Consider the following 21867-nt stretch of genomic DNA (forward strand, 5'->3'; position numbering starts at 1 on the left):
CGTATTTCCCTAGTAAATAACTGTGATGATCCAATTATATCTGTCAGTAGGTAATGACACAATACAGTACAGTGTCAAACATTACATATGTTAGAAAATGTCTGCTAAAATAAACCCTGTAACTCAAGAACTTCATACATTAATAAGAGCAATAGTTACAGTATCCCCCTAAGTTTGGGCCATTGTTTCCCCATATTGGCAGCCTATCTCCAGATATCTTGCACAAACAAGTTGCAAGGTATGGCTGTAGCATACAATATCCTGGACTGGAGTTACAACTATTCCTGGAATGGATTCCCATACTTACTATAGAAGGTCATACTGAGCATGCTCCTACACTTAGAGAAGTGAAGCCCATGTCTGAAATCACATCAGACTATATATCTCTATATTGTACAAATGTCTGAGGAATAATGTTTTAGTCCATTCCCACCCAGTACACCTCCCATTGCTCTACTTCACAAGATCTACTGATGTCATTCACTGTAGAAGTACTGTTGGACTGGCCTCTGTGCTCTAAGCCCTGTGGTGTGTGTGATAACTGCATAACACTATAATACAAATAACTATTTAGATAGGAGTTTTGATCTCAGTCCTAACAAATATAAAAGTGTGTGTGTTTTTAGGTTAAAGATTTTGAGCCCATTTTGACCCAGTACACTTCCTATTCCCCTACTTTAGCAGTCCTGTTGATGTCAGTCACCTTAGAAGTACCTTTGGGTAGCCCACATCCCTACAAGTTCTGTAGTGCATACGATAATTATGTAACACTATGGTACAGATATCTAGTTAGGTAGAGGTTTTAATCTCAGTCCTGGCAAATGTAAAAGTGTGTGTGTATCTGTAGGTTAAAGATTTTGAGGCCATTCACACCCAGTACACTTCCCTTTGCCCTACTTTAGCAGTCCTGCTGATGTCAGTCACCTTAGAAGTACCTTTGGGCAGCCCACAGCTCTACAAGTTCTGTGGCATGTGCAATAATTGTATAACTCTATAGTACAAATAGCTAGTTAGGTAAGGGTTCTAATCTCTGTCTGGGCAAATGTAAAAGTGTGTGTGTTTGTGTGTGTGTATCTGTAGGTTAAAGATTTTGAGGCCATTCACATCCAGTACACTTCCCATTGCCCTACTTTAGCAGTCCTGCTGATGTCAGTCACTTTAGTAGTACATTTGGGGAGCCAACCGCTTTACAAGCTCTGTGACATGTGCAATAAATGTGTAACACTATAGTACAAATAACTAGTTAGGCAGGGGTTCTAATCTCAGTCCTGCCAAATATGTATGTGAGTGTAAGTGTGTATATACGTTTTTAGTTTATAACAGTGATATTTCGCATATGCCCCTGTTTGGGGCCTCTGTCCCCAGTTATGTCAGGCTTTGTCTAGATCTCATGAAGAGGTTTATAGTTATGACATTCCATTATTTAGTGCTTTCATTCCTGATATCACCCTAGTGATGTAGCAGAATGCCAGATATGTTATGAGGAGGAGGCCTTATATATGAGGACAAAGCCTGGACATTCTGTGGGAATCTGTACAGTTGAGAAGTCTGTATAAGTCTGGCAATTGTTAACAAACTGTCAGGATTGTGTAGCAGTGTAGTGTACATGTTAGTTGGTCTGTGTAGAGAGGGGGTAGATGTAAGTGTCATGGCTCTTTTTCTATCTGATTGTGCATGCAGCTTCTGGTGGTCTGTTGGCTGTATATGTTTGTAGGGGCAGACTGAGACATGTCTCATAACACCTCAGGATTCCTACTACACTGTGACTTGAGGCGCTATATGTAGGTGTAGTCTGTGAGTGGCAAACAGGTTATTTTTGTTCACACATTTGTTATACTCTAGTGTTCATTTGGCTTAGCAATATATCACTGTGACTGTGGTGAAATTGGTTGTGGGTATGCACTTTCACACCGGTGTCTGTTTTTCACTACTGTTACATCCCTGTCATGCCTGATATATTTGCATATGCATGTGTAATTACCCATAGCTGATTTGGTGTAGTGTTATGTCAGTCTGACTGTAGTTTTGACAGTGCTTGGTGACATGCTTAGCAGCTCAGTGTCATTTCCCTAATGTCATGTCCAGATATGCATAGGATATCCAGTTGTCTGGCTCATATCTTTGGTCTGGTTCCCATAAGTGTTGTGTATTCCTGACAAAACAGTGGGATGATATGATGATTTAAGTCACTAACTAATGATGATTTTAAGTCACTAACTAATGAGAAGCAACTGAGTCTTGCACTTGTGCTATTTCAGTTAATATATGTTAGAACACAGGGTGTTACTGCAGCAACTGTCTCAGTTTATCTACTCAAGTATTTCAGATATGTCCCTATGTTCATGACTTTCTCCCCCCCCCCACTTTGTCAGGCTTGGTCCAAATTTGTTGCACTATGGGTTCTGAGCATACCTGTCAACTGGCTGGATTGTTTCAGAATGTCTAGGTTTATTGCTTAAATTTTTGGTCTGTTCCACAAGTTATTCATATTTCTCTGCTAAATCACTGTGATCTGAAGATTCTGTCAGTAAATGATGACATACATTTCAGGTCAGACCTCATATCCTTCTGAAAATGTATGGTAAAATAAACCCGGTTACTCTTGCAACTGTCTACATTTCTAATGTCAATATTTAAAGTACGTCCCTATGTTTGGCCCATTGTCCCCCCATTTTGACAGCCTTTGCCCAGATGTCTTGCACTAAGAGGTTGACCGGTATGGTTCTGAGATATGACGGCACTACATGTTATTATGTGTGTATATATCTATATATATATATATATATATATATATATATCTTTAATATGTTTTTCATATATATATATATGTATCTCCATACATATATATCTGTATATGTACTGTATTTATACAAAACCTGAGTGATTCCACAGAGCTTTTTCCCTAGTGTTGAATGACTCTACTAAATGATATGTTTGAAAAATCATCAGTAATTCCTACAATGCAAATGGTGCAGGGGTACATTGTTCTGACTACAGTGTATAGGGGTCCTGGGTTCGAGACTTTGCAGTGATTATTTTGTTGCTAGGCAGTACAGTTGCTGATGGAGACAGAGTGTTTAAAGCAGTTTTAAGTGGCTTTAAGTGGGTTTGCATGGGTTTGCATGATGCTAAGTGATGCCAAGATACGGTTAGCCGTAGAGATGCTTAATCCATTTTGGCTTCACTTAGTGTCACACAAACTCACTTATTTCCACTTACACCCGTGCTAATTCCTTTAAAATAAAAGAAAAAGGGGGTTATAGAAAAGTGGTGAGAAAGGGGCACGCAGAGGGAAAAACAATATGAAAGGTAGCTAGGGATGTGCAGGACAGGTGAAGGGAAGGTTAATAGCTGTGCATTTCTTATACAGCAACAGCTATTCATTTGTATGGAATTTGGAGGTGAATTTGGACTCTCAAACCCCAGAGAGGGGTGAGGACAACAGAAATGTGTTGTCAAGCCAATTGGACTGGATTACATATCCAGTGGACACCTGTGCAAAATGGACAGTTATGTATGGGACAATAATTTTTGGGGACAGATGCCCTTTTACTTTTTGGTAAGGTGAAAGTGGGATGTTGGGGATGGATTGTAGGTACATCTGGGGAGGTAGGTTGTATTGGGAGACAGACAAGACAGACAAAGACAGCACACAGGGGTGGTATATGACACTTGTGTGGGGTAAACACCTTGGATGGGGAGAGTGGTTGGGAATCAGAAGCCCATGAGCCACCATATGGATACAGTGGGACTGACATCCCCACCTGCAGGCAGTCACAACTGCACCTTCACAACCCAGACAGTGGCTGTGCTGGGGGGCTGGACAGGAGGAGGGCCTGCTCCTCAAGGTGCACCAGGCAGCCCTCCATCTGGTGCTGCTGGCCACCCAACTCAGAGCAGATGACACTGCACAGCATACACCAGAACTGATGGCGGATGATGGGCTCATCTCCACACCCACAGCCAGGTGGTTCAGTGCCTGTAGAAGATGAAGTTCCAGGGTGGGTCTCAGATGTGCTGGGGCCCAGTGCCATGGTCAGATGGGGTAGGAGGTGGATCCACTGGGATTGGCCTTCCCACATGTGCTATGGTTTTGAGGTTTTCCAAGATATATTGGTTAGTCATGAACAAAACATTTCAATATTAGTTTTAAAGGCATGCATGGGTGTTCAAATTAACCCAAAATGACAGATGTGAAACAGTTGCATAGCAAACAGGACACATGCATAACTGGTGCAACAGTAAGCATTGTAACAGCATGCTAGTAACAATGATGGCAACAGGCCACCAACAATGGTATTTGAATAAAGTATGTCAACATGCAACCAATTAATTATATAAACAGTAATGTAACACATGTCTCAACATTAGGTTTGGTAAAAACATACCCATAGTATATGAATAATAATTAGTGATGCAGATGAGGGGTGGGGGAGAGAAGAAAAGTCCATTAACAACTGCATAGGCTTCTATTTTTACAACAGTACTGCCACTATGCTAGAGGTCTGCCCTCACTTTACATCTACCCATGGCCCACCTATGACATACCCGTATTTGTGAGGTGGGCCATGTAGACGGCCCTCCGTACAATGGTGCCCACACGGTGGGAAACTGTCAGGTTGCTACCAACCTCACTGCACAAGTTGCCTCACACCAGATTGCATGCTCAGTACATTACTACTGTCATACTTAATGTGGATGACATCAGCCACAGCAGGGGGAGTGATGCCTCTCCTGGCATTCTGTTTGGGGCAATGCTTCTTGTACCAGTCAGTAATTGGGTGAGTGCCTCTTGGGGGATGATCCCATCAGTGGGTGAGTGCCTCTTGGGGGATGATCACATCAGTAGGGGAATGTAAGACAGTGGGCAGCTTGCAAGTATCTGTACACCTGGTCAACCACAGACCATTGCTTTTGTCCTGTACCTCAGAGACATATATCTCAAACAGTAGAGGCCCTCAGACCGATCCTTGGGATACACCATTGTGGATGAATCTACTATTAGAGGTGGGTTCTACTACTTTGACTGAGTGGGTACTATCATTGGGCCAGTTAACTACCCATCTGGTAAACTACAAGTTGGTGCCTAGCTGTGTAGGTATATGTATCTTGTCCACCTGGGAATTACGGGGTGAGGATTGGGCTAGGTGAAGGTAGGCATTGTTCACCATCTTCCCCTTGTCCCTGTGTTTGCTGACCACTGCTGAGAAGTTGATCAGGTTTAACAGGCCTGATCTCCCTTTGACAATACCATGCTGTGTGGGCTCAGGGCATTTTGATGTTGCTGATGTCCCTGTTCATAATGTCCTTGATATTGCCTTCCATGCCCTTGCAGAGCAAGCTTTTTAGGCTGATGTGCATAATATTGGGTGGGTTGGTGGATTTGCTCTGCCTTTGTGTATATGGATGACAGTGGCTGTCCTCTGTGCAGATGGGATGACACTGGTGCTCAGGCTGTGGTTGACTGCAGTGCAGAATGGATCTGAGCGCCTATGCCTGTGTAAATGTGGGATGCAGCCAGGGATGATATCATGCCTATGGAGACCTCTGTGTGTTGCCTTTGAAAGGGCATTAAGGACCTGCTTCCTGATGATGAGGGGAAAGGAGCAGATGCTGTACATGCAAATGTGTACCACTAGGGGGACAGGGTGAGGTGTCTACACTTCACCTGTCTGCAGCCGGTTGCCTATATTTATGCCATATGTGCATGTGGTGTTATTGACCACCACTACAGAGCAGGTTTGTGTGTTGCCTCTGCAAGGCCTAGTGATTTCCCTTGGTGGATGTGTCCAATTTGCACTCAAAGACATCCTTAGGGTACATCACCTGTGCCCTTATTTGCTTGTGCAGACCAAGGTGACATTGCTTCCATTGAGGCACCTGTTCCTTCTTGGCCCTTCCCGCAATTGTTTTTACCTATTATGGTATTTGTGCATTGCTGCCATCCACCACAGGTGTTTACCCTACCTTGAGGGAGATGATGTTGTTCTGTCAGGTACTGCTGAGTCCATACAGTTATGTAGGTACCTACATAGTATTGTGGTGCAGGCCTGGACACTGCTGCTAGTTCCAACAAATGATACGTTGGTTGTACAGCTATTTCTACATGCTCTGAGGGGATTTATAATAATTTGTGTACAGTTTGACACTGTAAAGGGGGGTCAGGGGAGATGGTTACCTGAACAGTGATGGCTATGTGGTCAGATATTACCAATGGGGATGGCACTATAAAAGTGCTACAGTGGCTACTCATGTTGTTTAGGACCAGGTACATGAGATTCCCACCTGCCGTAGGAGTGCTGACCGGCAGATCCACTGCATTGCCACTAAGTCAAGGAGTCTACCTGGATTCATGTTCAGGTGGCATAGGACAGGCACACTATGGATGGGTATTTGAAGTCACCTAGGAGCAGGGTAGACACTTGAATCCTGACAGATTTTTTTTTCAAATCTAAGTGCTTAGGATTTCCCTCTCTCTTAGCCCCTTGCCTGACCTGGTGTGACTCAGTTTGAACTCTACAGTTCCCTACAAAACAGAGTCTACAGGACTGCAAACAGTTTCTCTCAACATTTAAGCAGATTGAACTCTACAGTTCCCTACAAAACAGAGTCTACAGGACTGCAAACAGTTACTCTCAGTATTTAAGCAGATTGAACTCTACAGTTCCCTACAAAACAGAGTCTACAGGACTACAAACAGTTACTCTTAGCATTTAAGCAGATTGAACTCTACAGTTCCCTACAAAATGGAGTCTACAGGACTGCAAACAGTTTCTCTCAGCATTTAAGCAGTATAGGTTGCACACAAAAAGCATTTGTTAAGCTTTCACTTACAGTGCTGTGTAATTAAGCAGGTCACCATTTTGGTCAGCCATAGGGCTCTTTTCTACTTGAGTGTTTGCCTCCTTCCCCTGTAACTTAAGTAAACTGACTCTCTTACATTAAGAACTATACTTACCTTATAGCTTTAGGACACTTTAGGAAACCTTGTAAACTGCAATAGTCTGACATTTGAACAAGTAACCCTTGTAAAAATTCCCAAAATTGTATACTGTTGGTCTGTCTTTCCTGCTAAACATAAGTGAAATTACAGAGGTGAGTGCAAGTAACATTAAAATTAAAGTACTGAGTGCAAATAACATTATAGAGCTGAGTGCAGATTTTAGGCCCTTACATTCAACTTACCTCTGGTGTGGTGTCTTGAGTCAATCGGGGTATTCCCTGTAACCACTCCTACTGCCTTCTCTTTTCCCCACCCCCCTTTTTTCCTCAAACAGGTTAAACTGCTACAATTCAGTAAAAGCATCATTTTCAAATCTAGGTGCTTAGGATTTCCCTCTCTCTTTCCCCTTTGGCTGACCTGGTGTGACTCAGTGTAAGTTTCTTCATTGTATGGATCTTTTACTATTTTTTGTGTAACTGAATGACCTGCTGCTAAATTCTGATTCTGCACAGACCGCTCTATTTTATTGCAGAGGCTCTATAAGTAGCTAGTGACTTTACTGAATTTCTGTGGTAATATTTGTGTTTAAACTGAAACTGTACCTAGAGAAAGTGTATAATCAGACCTCCTACTTGCTGCATGTGTTATTAATGTTTAAATTGTGCACACACATTGAAGAAGTGCTTTTATGACCTGAATAACTTGGGATAGCTATACCTGAAGTGCTTTTACTGGCAATTTTTCAGTTGTACAATTGTGAACAATTGATTTAGTTTTTCTGGTATATCTTTAAAATCTGGCAAGTGTTTATTTACTGCATTGCTCTTTTGCTTAGGTTTCTTAGCTATAAATCTTAATTCTTTCTGAAGTATGCTACTTTACCCCCACCCTCAAACCTTTCTGAATGCATTATTATAAAATAACTGCCTGTTGCCTTCATGCTTACCCAAGAATCTCTGCTTTTCTCTTTTCCTAGTTGAACTCTACAGTTCCCTACAAAACGGAGTCTACAGGACTGCAAACAGTTTCTCTCAGCATTTAAGCAGAGTAAGTTGCACACAAAAAGCATTTGTTAAGCTTTCACTTACAGTGCTGTGTAATTAAGCAGGTCCTCATTTTGGTCAGCCATATGGCTCTTTTTATTCTTGAGTGTTTGCCTCCTTCCCCTTTAACTTAAGTAAACTGACTCTTACATTAAGAGCTATAATACTTACCTTATAGCTTTAGGACACCTTAGGAAACCTTGTAAAGAGCAATAGCCCCATTACGTTCGCCCTCGCTGCGCTCAGGCTCTCTTTGCTCCCCGCCCTCGCTGCGCTCAGGCTCTCTTTGCTCCCCTCCCTGCCCCCAATTCCCTCCCACCCCAGTACCTCTAAATTTATAGTACTATAGCCACTCCCCCACTTTCTAGATCCTATCTGCTTTCATATGGGATAATTCCTCCCTCCCCCATTCTTCTACCTACATTTCAATAGCACCTATTAGCTTTCATCTGGCATTCTCCCATCCCCCTTCCAGTACATTTCCTTCACCACTCTATCTTCTGGTGTTGCATCACCAGGTAAAATAGTTCCTTAACTCACTAGCTGAATCACAGATAATGATATACTCCTCTTTACTACCCCTCTTGTTCACACCATACCTCCTTACCTTGTATAAAAAACAGTTTCTCACAGGATTTCAGGTCATACTATCACCCCAGCTGTAATTCCTCCCACCTTCAACCATACTTGGTGCCAGGTCCTATACAACATCTTGTTCAGTCTATCAACATCTCAACCCCAGGCACATTAGCTCTAGATCCAAACACTACCACAAACTAATAAACAAATTCCTGAAGTTCATCACCAAGTATAGACTCAACCTAATACTCGGTGGTGATATTTACCCCAACCCTGGCCCACCCACTTTAGATACACATACCCCCTCTACTTGCAATCTAAGCTACAAACTTACAATTAATAGGCCAACTAACTCTCTCCTAGCCTGTCATCTCAATATTAGAAGCATTAATAACAAGGTACATGAATTGCATGCACTTCTGGATGTCCACTCCCCTGAGATTCTCTGTTTATCCGAAACCTGGTTAAAACCTAACACTACAGACAATGAAGTGTTACCACCTGGGTACAACATACACAGGCTGGATCTTGCTTCGAGGAAGGGGGATGGGGTAGCTGTACTCTATAAATCTGAGTTGAATGTCACCATAGATGTAATACAACCACCTCGGATTAATAACTCGGAGATTATTGCCACCAAATTGCAACTTAATAAAAATAAATGCATTAATATCATCTGTATGTACATACCCCCAGGTAACAATATATCTACAATTGAAGATATCCTGCACTGGCTATCATGTCACTACCCCCAAGAAACCCTACTACTTGGAGACTTTAACATAGACTGGGGCACCTGTTCCTCAGAATCCCCAACCACCCATATTAACCTGCCTGCATTTACACAAATCATATCCACCTCTACCAGGATAGGTAAACCCAACCAAAAAGAAAGCATACTTGACTGGGTACTCATAAATAGTCACCCCCAACTGTACACCTCTGGTACCCTCCTTGATGGCCTAAGCGATCACCTTCTCACATATGTAATTAAGCACAAAGCCATTAATTCCCAACAACCCTTACTCAGAAAGGTTAGAAACAATATAAACTTTGACCCTGTCAAATTCCAACAAGAACTAAACTCATGTAATTGGTATATTCTAAAACACCTCCTCTTAGAGGAAGCAGTAGCATACTTTAACAACAAATTCCTTGAGAGCCTTGATTTGCATGCACCTGTTCGTTCAAAGAGAACAAAGGCAAAAACTGCGCCATGGCTTTCTAAAGAGTCTAAACTCAAAATTACCCTTAGAAACAAAGCATGGGCTTTATGGTATTCTTCTAAAGACCCCCAAGATCACATTAAATAGAGGCAATCCAGGAACGAAACTAAAAAATCCATTTTACAAGACAAAAAACAATACTACTGTAATTTACAGACAGTGAATCAAAATAACCCTCAGAAGTTTTGGGCAGGTTTAAATAATCTACTATATCCTGGACAAACTTCAACCCCAATCCCTGCTGCTACTACTGATAAAACCCCTGAAGATGTTTCTGACAGTTTTAACTGATTCTTTACTGAGACAATTCAAGCCCTAGCTAACCAACTACCTCCTAGCTCCCCTGGTCCTGAAAGTAGCACCCCTAGAAACCTACTCGCATTCAGCTTCCAACCAGTCGCCACTTCACTTATCTGTAACTTGATCAAAAAATTAAAACCCACTACACTTTCTGCTGATCAACTCCCTGCCGAGTACCTACAAAAATCAGCTGATGCTATTACTTACCCCGTCTCAATACTAATCAATCGAACCATAGTAAAAGCTAAAACTCCCACCATCTGGAAAATATCCTATGTAATCCCAATTCACAAAGGAGGCAACTCTACTGAATTCTCCAGTTATAGGCCAATAGCTATACTCTCTCCACTTGCAAAGATTATGGAAAAATTTATTCATAGATAACTCATGCACCACCTAATCCAGAATCATCTTATGGCAGACACTCAGCATGGCTTCCATCCTCATCACAGCACTACTTCAGCCCTTCTAGCCTTTACCAACACCATAAACCATTATTGCAACAATAATTATATATCCTCAGCCCTCTTCTTGGATCTTTCCAAGGCATTCGATATGGTTGATCACCAACGTTTAATCCACACCCTGCAAACATTCTGAATAGATACTAGAGCCCTTTAATGGTTTCAATCCTACCTGAATGGTCGACAGCAAGCTTTCCTCTGGCAGAACAAACTCTCTAACCTTCTACTTAACACCCTTGGAGTACCACAAGGCTCTATACTAGGGCCCTTGCTGTTCTCCATCTTCATTAACGACCTTTATACTGTCATCCCAAAAGTCAGCTGTATCCAATATGCTGATGACTTTACTCTGATTTGCTCGGCCACATCTCCAATAGAGTTATGGTCAGCTACCCAGACCACCTTTAATACAATAGAAAACTGGCTTTCCAAACATCATCTGATCCTAAATCCCAAAAAAACTAAAATGCTGTTTTCACCAACATGTAGGTCTACTGCTTTCACCTTTACCATAAATTCAGATGATGGCACAATAATCTCCCCTGACCCCTCTAAAAAAACTATTAGGTGTCATCATAGATAATAATCTAAAATTCGACCTACATGTTAACCAAACTATCAAAACAATCAATAAAATCTGGGGTCACTTTACAGAATAAAAGCCTTCCTAACCCCTCCAGCTAAAATTGCCATAGCTCGCTCTCACCTTTTTTCAACCCTTCTGTATGCATCCCCTCTACTCTTGTGTTTAAACAAGACTTCCTTAACAAACTCTCAACTTGCTACAACCACATTGCCAGGTTTGCCACTGGGCTGCCATTTAGGACACATCATTGCATCAATCTAAACCAGCTTGGGTGGCTTGAACTACCCAGCCTAATCCAGTATAACCAACTGATTATGGCCTATAAAATCCTGTATAATCCGGACAATACTTCTGCACTACAATCCTAGACCACTTCGATCCTCTAACAAACTACTAATTCAGACTAGCAAAATTAATAACACAGCCGGTGACTCTCTCTCTTTGCAAACTCTGTAAGTAGATCCTGGAACTTTCTTCCAGCTGATATTACCTTACTTTCCACCTTAGGTGAATTTAAAACTAGACTTAAACAACATTTGTCACTTAACTGGCTATGTCACTGTATCAAGCCTGGCTAACTCTCTCTAGAATGTGTAAAAATATGTTAACCATCTTACTGTGTAATTTAATTTAATCCTGATTTACGTTCGGGAGTAACTCTAACCTGTGGAACTTTTTTAACTTGCTTACTTATGTAATCTCTGTAAATAGTCTGTTTGTAATATATAATGCTGGTATTATGTAATGCTGTATCTGCTTATCCTTGGAGTTTTCTCCCCGGGCCTCCACTGAAAATGGACATGTATCCAGTCGAACTATCCTGGTCAACAAATGTAAAATAAATAAAATAATAAAATAAAGATTCCACCAGGTCCCAATAGGTGTGGTGGATGTCTATAGTCATTGTTGGGGGCCTGTAGCTAGCTATGATTTGAGTAGGTGTTTTCCCAACTGTTAACTACACTTGGGATGTCACCAGTGCATCATACTGTTTGGCCAGCCTGGAGGTGCATATGTGTATGCTAATGTTCAACACTCCACCTCCTGTGGCTTTGCGGGCCTCTATCTGGGATCTAAACGTATGATGGGATGAGTGACCTGGCAAGGTTGGTGTGCTGTCCACAGCTAGGAAGCAGGTGTCAGTGTCTGCACAAATGTCCACATCCTACAGGACAAGGTACACTTGCATTGACATGGGTTTCATGGTAAGACACCTAGCTCCTGTTAGAGCAAGACATCTGCACAAAGGCACACATCAGTGGGGGGAAAGATCAAGTAAATGGTGTAACTTTATGAATCTAGTTGAAACACACTTAGTTGCCAGCAAAGACGGTGTCACATTCACAGCTGTACTCTGCAGGATGTGATATCGGACAATGAAATGTATGCTAATTTGTTATTACTTCAGTCTTTAATGGGTTGCGAGTGATGTGCCAAACAATACACAACTGTCTGAGGCATTGACTACAAATATGAGGCAGACGTGGTCAGTCTGCAAAACTCTGGACAGTTGTCAGGTGTGGGCTCAGTATATCACATACAGTTCAACACACACATCTACACCTGTCGTGTAGAGCTGGTGCTCACAAATATGGGAGAGCATTGTACCCCCCCCCCATGTTTGATGTCCTTGCTGGTTAGATCAGATCACAAAGTTGTCCCCCTTGAAATAAATATAAAATTAGAACCCCCACCTAATCCCAAATCCTTTAAGGACTTAAGGCAAACTGCTTCCTATTAAGCAATGGCATGGCTAGTTTTCAAGTTTCTTCAAACCCAGAAAACACAGAAGCCTATGCAGTGGCATAGACAGAAAGCCCTTTACAACAATATAAACAACTGCAGAGAAATGACAGCACCAGACTGAAATAACCATAGGACAAACCAAAAAAACAAGCCACCCTGATGAACCCCTATTATAAGTAGGTTATACAGCAAAAAAATAGAAAATCCTGTCTAATTGTAAGAGAGAATGCACAACAGAGAAAAAACTCCCTTATTAGTCTAAACAAGAAAATCAGAGGACTAATCAAATCTTCAAAGTGAATTTTGAGCCAAAAATAGCCTCCCAACCTAAGGATACCCATAATGTATTTTTCAGTTATGTCCACAATCTTAAGTGCAACACCCAACAATGTGTGGAATTAGTTATAGACAGCATCATCTATACTCCACCAGAAGATACAGAAAGTCTCTTGGCCAATAAATTCAGCTCAAATTTCACCTCTCCATCAACTTCGGTTACCCCCCCCCCCCCAAGAAATATCCTCCACCATTCCTCTACCAGTTATTACCAAATAACAGGTTGTAACTGCACTCTCTAAAACTAAAAACATGGCTATGATGGGTCCGGACAACATTCCAAGATGCCTCTTGAATAGCTTGAAACAGGATCTCTGAGGCCAGCTAGGATCTCTGTTTAACTACAGCCTCCAGAATGGCTTTGTATCTGTGAAGTGGAGGACAGCAAGAGTCATCCCTTTGCATAAAGGGGAACCATCAACAGATCAAGAAAAGTACAGACCCATAAGTTTGACTAGTCATATATGCAATACCATGGAAAAACTAATCATGGACCTGATAAATAATGACAAAGGAGACCTCTAAACAATGGACTCAAACCAGTTTGGCTTTGCCAAGGCCATGCCATGCCTGTTCAGTCTAGCAGATTTCTTTGAGAAAGTTACTAGGGCCATGGACTAAGATTAAACAGTACATATTGCCTGCCTTGACCTGGCTAAGACATTTGACACAGTTCCCCACTCTGTTAATATAAATAAGCTCACAAAACTGGGCATAAATCCCTACATCGCCAGATGGATAGGCATATGGCTCATGGACAGGATATGTTGTTGGAATGAGTGAATCCAGATCTAGCAAGAGGCCATTTTTTAGTGGTGTGACATATGGCTCAGTCCTGGAACCTCTCCTGTTTGGAATATACTTCTTCAAACTCAGTGCTAATGTAGAAGACCTTTGGCTGACTACGTTTCCTGATGACTACAAAATGGGGGCGATCACTGAATCCCTCAATGATGTAGATATCCTTCAGAACAGTCTGACTCAGACAAATGATTGGTGACAGAGCCATGGCCTAAAACTAAATGTAAAAAACTGGATAATCATATCCTTTGGGAGGTCAAATACTCCCACAACTAACAACATTAATAGCACACCCTAAAAATGGACTCAGAGGTAAGAGATCTACATACACAGATAGATAATAGCTTGAACTTTGACTGCCCTGTATCCACAGTGGTGAGGAAGTCCTTCTATATGTCATAGATTATAAGTAAAGGCATAGTATCCAGATCCAAGGAGGTTATAGTTCGACTGCACTTAGCCCTTATTCAACCAATAATCAAGTACAATGCACTTTTGGCATGTACTTGATCAGGCACTTGCAACAGCTGCAGTGGCCACAGAGGTTCCTTACAAAAAACACAGGGTGTAAACAACATGTCTTACACAGATTAAAAGCCCTATCCCTTTGTCTCCTACTGACTATTAAGGGGTGACCTATATGTAACCTACAAGCCACTAACAAATTCATCCCTGATGGAACTGTTACACATTTAGAAGACAGACTGCATGAGGGTCACCTGATCTAGGGATCTAAACCTGGTCTGGGACAGAAACAAAACATGCTGGAGAGACAGATATGTGTCTCGGAGATTGCACCTTCTCTGGAACAGGCTTCATATTCACGTAAAGCAGGTCCCTTCCCTGATCCTCTTCAAATGCAATTTGGATCAGTGGATGGGGAATCATAAATTCACTCCTGGGGTGGTGCATGTCCCTTATGGACAGGGGCAATCTGTAAAATACTCAAAGGCATGATCAGACACCTAGCCATCCTCTAGCCCTTAGGGATCAAAAATTGGGTAAAATTCAGGTACTTACTTGTTAAGTAGGTAGGTCCACTGGACATAGCAGAGTCCCTTTTCAGGGATAACCTGGAAGCAGTACCTGGTTAAGTGACTTACTTAAATGTAACACAATAGGCAAGTGAGAGCTGAGAGAATCAAACCCTATACCATGGAAAGTATAACTTGAAACCTTGACCTTTGTGCTAATATGAGTATTTCCATGTTTTCTGAAATGCTCCACAACTGTTAAAGATGTCAGCAAAGGATGGTCTTAGCAGTGGATTATTGTACAGAACCTTCTTCTTCTTCCAGCTTTTCTTGGTTAGGGGTCGCCACAGTGGAACTCCGGTCTGCTAATGACTGGCAGTAGATTTTTATAGTGCCAAGGTGCCAGCTCGATGCCCAACCTTCAACGAAGGCACGCCCATTCTACGCATGTCTTTTGAATGCCACTCGACCGTGGGGAGGACATGCAGACTCCACACAGAAGGCGCTCCAGAACCTAATTTATATGAATTGCCTGCATAATCATCTGCATTTTTCTGCAGGGCAACAGCTCCAGTAACTAGAGAAGTAAGACTAGTGCATAACAGAAAGTTTATGTGATACTGAAAGTGTCATGTAGGGCCATCTGTGTGTAAGAAGTTCTGTGCCTGGAAAAGTAGTTGGCAGAATGCAGTGTTCAAACAATAGGATTAGTAGCTGTGGTGTTTTAAAATTAACATTTGACAAATATAGCGCAATTCCTTCATTTAGATAAGATTTTATAAAATACAAACATCAGATAGGGAAATCTAAAATATACAGAATAAACAAAACACTACTATTAGAACAAAAGAGAGAAGAAAGTAAGGGAAAATTATTTAATGTGCAATTATGTATGGAGAGAAGGTGTGGCTAGATTGCAATAATAAAGGAGTGTAGTAATGGGGGGATTTTGGAGATTATCACAGATGCACACTCATGCAAGATGAAAAAGAACAGAATGAAAAACTGATTATATTACTAATGATTTGTTCAAAATTCAGTATTTTGTGTCTGTTGACTTTGCTGATATAATTTTTGGCGTCCGACTTCTGAAGAGTTAAAATTGATTATGGGAATATTGCAAAACAACATCAGTTCTGCATCTTAAAATAGCAGGTGAGGAGAGAATGCAATTCTTAAATGGTTATTGATTTACTTGGAACTGACATTTAATTAATGAGCACAGTCTGACGTTCTACTGCAGGATAAATATGATTTCTGTAATTGGACTTCACATGTTGAAATCAAGCTTTAAAAGGAAGGAAATAAATACAGAAGATCTGATTAAATGTTAAATTGTAAAATGACTAATACACATTGACATTTGACAGATAAGCACTAAAGGTCTGCAAAAAATAGCAGTCACGCTTGCAGAAAGGAGGTGTAGAATTGTAATATGTACAACATATGTGTTTAGTCATTTAAATATTCTTTACACTTGGTATTGGACACTTGAAGTGTTTAAAGTTACACTTCATTGCTTATTTTGCTAAAAACTCCTATAGGACCAGTATAATAGTTGAGTCCAAAATAATTTTAGACAGTTGTAGAAATTCAAGACATACTTAGGTATGTAACAATACTGTATCACTGTCACAGACTGCTAACTGAAAAAAATATAAGCTCCAGAAACAGAGAGGAATGCAGTAACAGCACATGAACTGAAAGTAATTTAATAAATTAATGCTAAACTGATATCACTGTGAAGTGACAGATCATTAAAGCAGAATGTAATATAACTGCAATCTTTTTCTTCTTCTTTCAGCTTTTTCCCGATTAGAGGTCGCCACAGCGGAATTCCGGTCCGCTAATGTTTGGCAGTAGATTTTTATGGTGCCGAGGTGCCAGCCCAACTCCCAACCTTCAACGAAGGCACGCCCATTCACACATGTCTTTCGAACACCACTCAACCACGGGGAGGACATGCAGACATGATAATAAATTAGAGAGAGTTGTTTTCATGAAAAAAATCACTGAGTAGTATCATCTCTGTGAAATATTAAGAACTATCTGGAATGCCACGATCTGTTTGATAGATCATATCTCATGAATGCAAGACTGTTATTTATTGCCAAGTCAATATTAAGAACTCTCTGGAATGCCACGATCTGTTTGGTAGATCATATCTCATGAATGCAAGGCTGTTGTATATTGCCAGGTCGATATTAAGAACTATCTGGAATACCACGATCTGTTTGGTAGATCATATCTCATGAATGCAAGGCTGTTATATATTGCCAGGCTAACAGTGTTATCCCTATGAGCACAGACTTAAAATCATGACAAGGATGTGGTGGGAAAGAAAGATAAATAGTCTATCTTTATCTCAGGGCTAGGCAGGTTACCTTGTGAACATTTTGCTCCAGTGGAGAAAGGAAACATTCTCAATGTGAGAAAAATGTTGAAAAGCTATCAAGATGGTAGAATGCAGGAGCAGACTTTTTTTTTCATAAGGTTAATGTGCATAAAAGCATCAATCTGTAAATCTTTTTTGTGAGGTGGACATAATATAAGGAGAAGAAACAGATTATTCCCCAGCCAAGTGTTATATACAAAGTACCAATGAAATGCAGACGGCAAAACATGATGTAGTTCAAAGTAGGCATGGAGAAGAACTTGTTGCAATAATGTAACTATCTGCACTAATGTTTTGTAGATTGTTACACAAAACTATCAGTACCATGTCTACTACATAGCTGTTGTTGTGCTTCTCATAAGTAACTCAATGTGCAGAAAAAAACATCCGGTGTAATGAGAGCAATATTAACAGTCACAGACTGAAGTAATCATCATGTCAGGGAGGTGCTGGGCAGACTACAGAGGGCAGGGTTGACTATTACACCCAGCAAATGTCAAGCGGGTATGGCAGAGGTCTCCTACCTGGGACGTAGAGTGGGTAGCGGTAAGATCAGTCCAGAGCCTGCCAAACTGGAAGCCATTCAGGCATGGCCTGCCACTGTTACCAAAAAGCAGGTGAGGGCATTCTTAGGGACAGCAGGGTACTACATAAAGTTTGTCCCCAGTTATAGTACCATAGCTGCTCCCCTCACAGACCCACCAAGGAAAAACAAGCCAGATAAGGTAGTGTGGACCCCAGCTGTGAGCAGGCATTCCAGAAGCTTAAAGGAGGTTTGGTAGAAGCCCTAATGTTAGCCAGTTCAGATTACAGCAGATAATTTGTTGTGAAGGTGGATGCTTCAAACCATGGGGTGGGGCTGTACTCAGTCAGGTCTACTCAGAGGGAGAAGAGCATCAAACCACATTTCTGGCAAAGCAGGGTGGTCTGTCAACTATGTCCTCCCAGGTTGTTAAAACATTGTACCCCCTGGATTGACACCAGAAGCTAAGCTAATTGCTAAAATTAATCATTTTTTGTTGGTAATGTGGAATCTTCCTTGGAGAAGGTAGTATGCTGCTCAGTGCTAGGCTCATACTTGTACAAAATCTGTGAATATTTCATTTCATACAGTCAAGGAAGGCATGTCTCACGTCATTAATGCCCACATGGACTATGACAGAGTTATACTGGTGCATGTGGTTCAATGACCTGAGTGCTTGTGTCACTTGATGGATCCTAGCACTGGAAAGCAGCTAACTGGGACTATCTCCTTACTCAGTCTGGTGAGGGGGACATCAGTGTGCATCACTATAGAATCACCAATGACCAGGACATTTGGATGTGTATTTGTTTGCCTTAAGGGATTAGCATTGACAGCATTGGATACAGTATTACTATGTTTAGCTGTGGGTGGTGTTTTAAAGGAGTGTTTACGTGATGGCTGAGGATTTTTTCTCTGACTGTACTGAGCAAGAGGTCTTAGTTTTAGGAAGGTTACCTATAAGCAACTCAGCATATGTAGTTTTATGTGTAGGGTCTTTACCCTGTGCAGTAGGTGTTGTGCAAGTGTCACTGACCATCTCTATAGGATTAGATTTGGTTGTATGAGACAGTTTTTCCTCCAGAATTAAAAGTGTATTTATACCTCTCCCATACACTAAGTGGGTTGTCAGTGTACATGAGGCAATTGCTACAGTGCCTCAGAATACCCACCTCAACCAGACTGGACACAGAGAGAGTCAGAAAGTGCATATCCATGGCCACTGATGCACAAGGGAGGAGTGAGAAAAACTTAAATATTGAACAGGTAAAAAAGATAAGCAACTTGATGAGCAATGCAAACCATAGACCAGAACAAAGACACTAAGAATAACAGGCACAATGAGCCTTCCCCAGCAATTCCCAGCTCAGAAGGGTGGAGAATACTCTCTCCTCCCACAAGAGTGTAAACTATATATATTCTTAATGTGAAACAATTGATTTGGAGCTCAAGGGCTTAAACCAGAACTAAGACACTTTCATAATAACAGACACAATATGTCTTCAACCAGCAATTCCCAGCTTAGAAGGGTGTAGGCTATCCTCTTCTGCCACAAGAGTTTAGACCACAGCCCTTCTTAATGTAAAATAACTGCTTTGGAGCACAAGTGCTTAAATCAGAACAAAGGTACTTAGAATGTTGTGTCTTTTGGCATTTTCCTGGTTAGGGGTCGCCTCAGCAGAACTCCGGTCCACTAATGATTGGCAGTAAATTTTTACATGCCGAGTTGCCGGCCCTGACGCACAACCTTCAATGAAGGTATGCCCATTCACGCATGTCTCTAAACAGAAGATGCTCTAAATGAGAATCGAACAGGACAACGTCTTACTGTGAGCCGACAATGCTACCGCAGCACCACCTTAGAATGACAGCCACAATAAGCCTTCACCAGCAATTCCCAGCTCAGAAGGGTGGAGGTGACCTTCTCCTCTCACAAAAGTATACACCACAAACCATCTTAATGATAAACAAATGGCCTGAAGCCCAAGTGCTTAAACCAGAACTAAGACACTTTCAGAATGGACACAATAAGCCTTCAACTAGCAGTTCCCAACTTAAAAGGGTGTAAGCTATGTCTCCTGCCAAAAGGGTGTAGACCACAAACATTCCATATGTAATATAACTAGTTTCAAGCATAAGTGCTTAAATCAAAACTAAGAGGCTTAAAATAACAGTTACAATTTAATCAGGCTACTGTGTGCATGAAAAAAGCTCACTCGTAAACTCATTTATGAGGTCCAAGAAATGGTCAGAACATGAGGTCAGTCTTTGTACCTGGTAAACCACACCAGTGATGCATCATCAAATATACACCACACATACACTTGTGACTGGCAAGGCTTCCCCAATCAGAGATTAATCCACTTGACACCTGGTTAAAACAGTGGTTCACAGAGCATAAGATTGATCAGAGATGACTCCATGTGACACGGGTAAAACAGTGGACCACAAAGCATAAGTGTGATAATCAAAATGTATCACATGAATTCCCCTCAGATCAGGTCTCAAAAAAATAGCCAGTGTGATACGGCAATTCTAAAACTACCTCCCACAATCAATATCCAACCATTTAAATCTGCCAGCTCATCATCATCACCATCAACCCCCTTTTGCCATTTTTTTACATGAGGTTGGGGTGTCATGTCAACTGTCATGATCTCTCTCATTTCAGTGCTCTCCTTCACTCTCCTACCTTCTTTGACAGTCATGCCTGTCACAGATCTTCTCTCACATGATCCATCCACCTCCTTGCTAATACCCTCATTTCCTTTTACTTTATTCCTGTCTGTCCCAAATTGCAGATTGTATTCTGCTTTTCTGCACCTGTGTCCAAACCACCGTAATCTGTTCTCTTCAAGCTTCTCTACAACTGGAGCTACTTGGGCTCATTTCTTCATCTGTCCCACAGTGTGCACCCTACCACCCATCTCAGGCACTTCATCTCCTTCACCTCTAGCTTCCCGAACTGTTCTGCCTTTACTGCCAACTATGCACTACTTATTAAAGTTTTGTAAGCCTGCAGATTTAGTTAGCCAGCTCATGGCCATTAAATATAAACCAGCTGACTTGGTATTCTTACAAATCATCCAGTGAAACACTGCAAAATGAACAACCTCTTGAGGTGACCAAAGGGCAGCTATGGCTCACAAATAATCCATAACTTCTCCAGGTTTTGAGTGGGCAATGACTGAGCTGAAAATATTGGACACATCCTGAGCTGGATAACTTTAGCCAATACTTTACCACTTTAACCACTGGCTGATTATCTGAACAAACTGACTGTTTTGGTATATAGATGACACCTCCATACCACCACAGTCACACAAATGATAAACAGATCAAGGAATGTACTTGGAGATCTAGAAGCACAATCTCCTTTATGTTCTCTCACTACATGATGAGTGGCAAAGGTACAGAAAAACTATCAACCTTTACACAGTACTGAACTGAATTTGGATTCAGAATATTGGTACAAATCACCATGCAGCCCAAGGCAAGTCCACATCAGAAATACAACTGACCTTCAATATCCATACCTAACAAAGCAGTCTGATTGCAAATTGGGAGTAAAAAAAAAGCTGACTCTGTATCCGTTTGTCAACAATGGGTCCTTAAAGTGTCTGATGTTCAAGATCTCATCATCAAAGGAGGAAGCATATTATGCCCAAAGTTCTTACTTATCACCCTTTACATAAGCCCTTGGAAAAGAGGGTGAATTAATTAGTGTTTCAATATTTCTGTTTGGGGACCATGTCTACTGGAAAAATTCTGAATTGACTAAAGAGGCCTATCTTACATGCTTAGAACAATACCTGTTTCCTGCCAGACAAAATAATTCTTCAACAAAATAGCCAAGACATCCAGCCAAATGGAAGTCACAATATGAAGGCTCAAAAAAGAAACATTTCCATCTCACCACCTGGTTGTTAAAGAGCTCGACTGTCTTGAGTT

The sequence above is a fragment of the Protopterus annectens genome, chromosome 15.part0, assembly GCF_019279795.1.
Source record: "Protopterus annectens isolate FY-2018-M chromosome 15.part0, PAN1.0, whole genome shotgun sequence".
Taxonomy (NCBI): Eukaryota; Metazoa; Chordata; order Ceratodontiformes; family Protopteridae; genus Protopterus; species Protopterus annectens.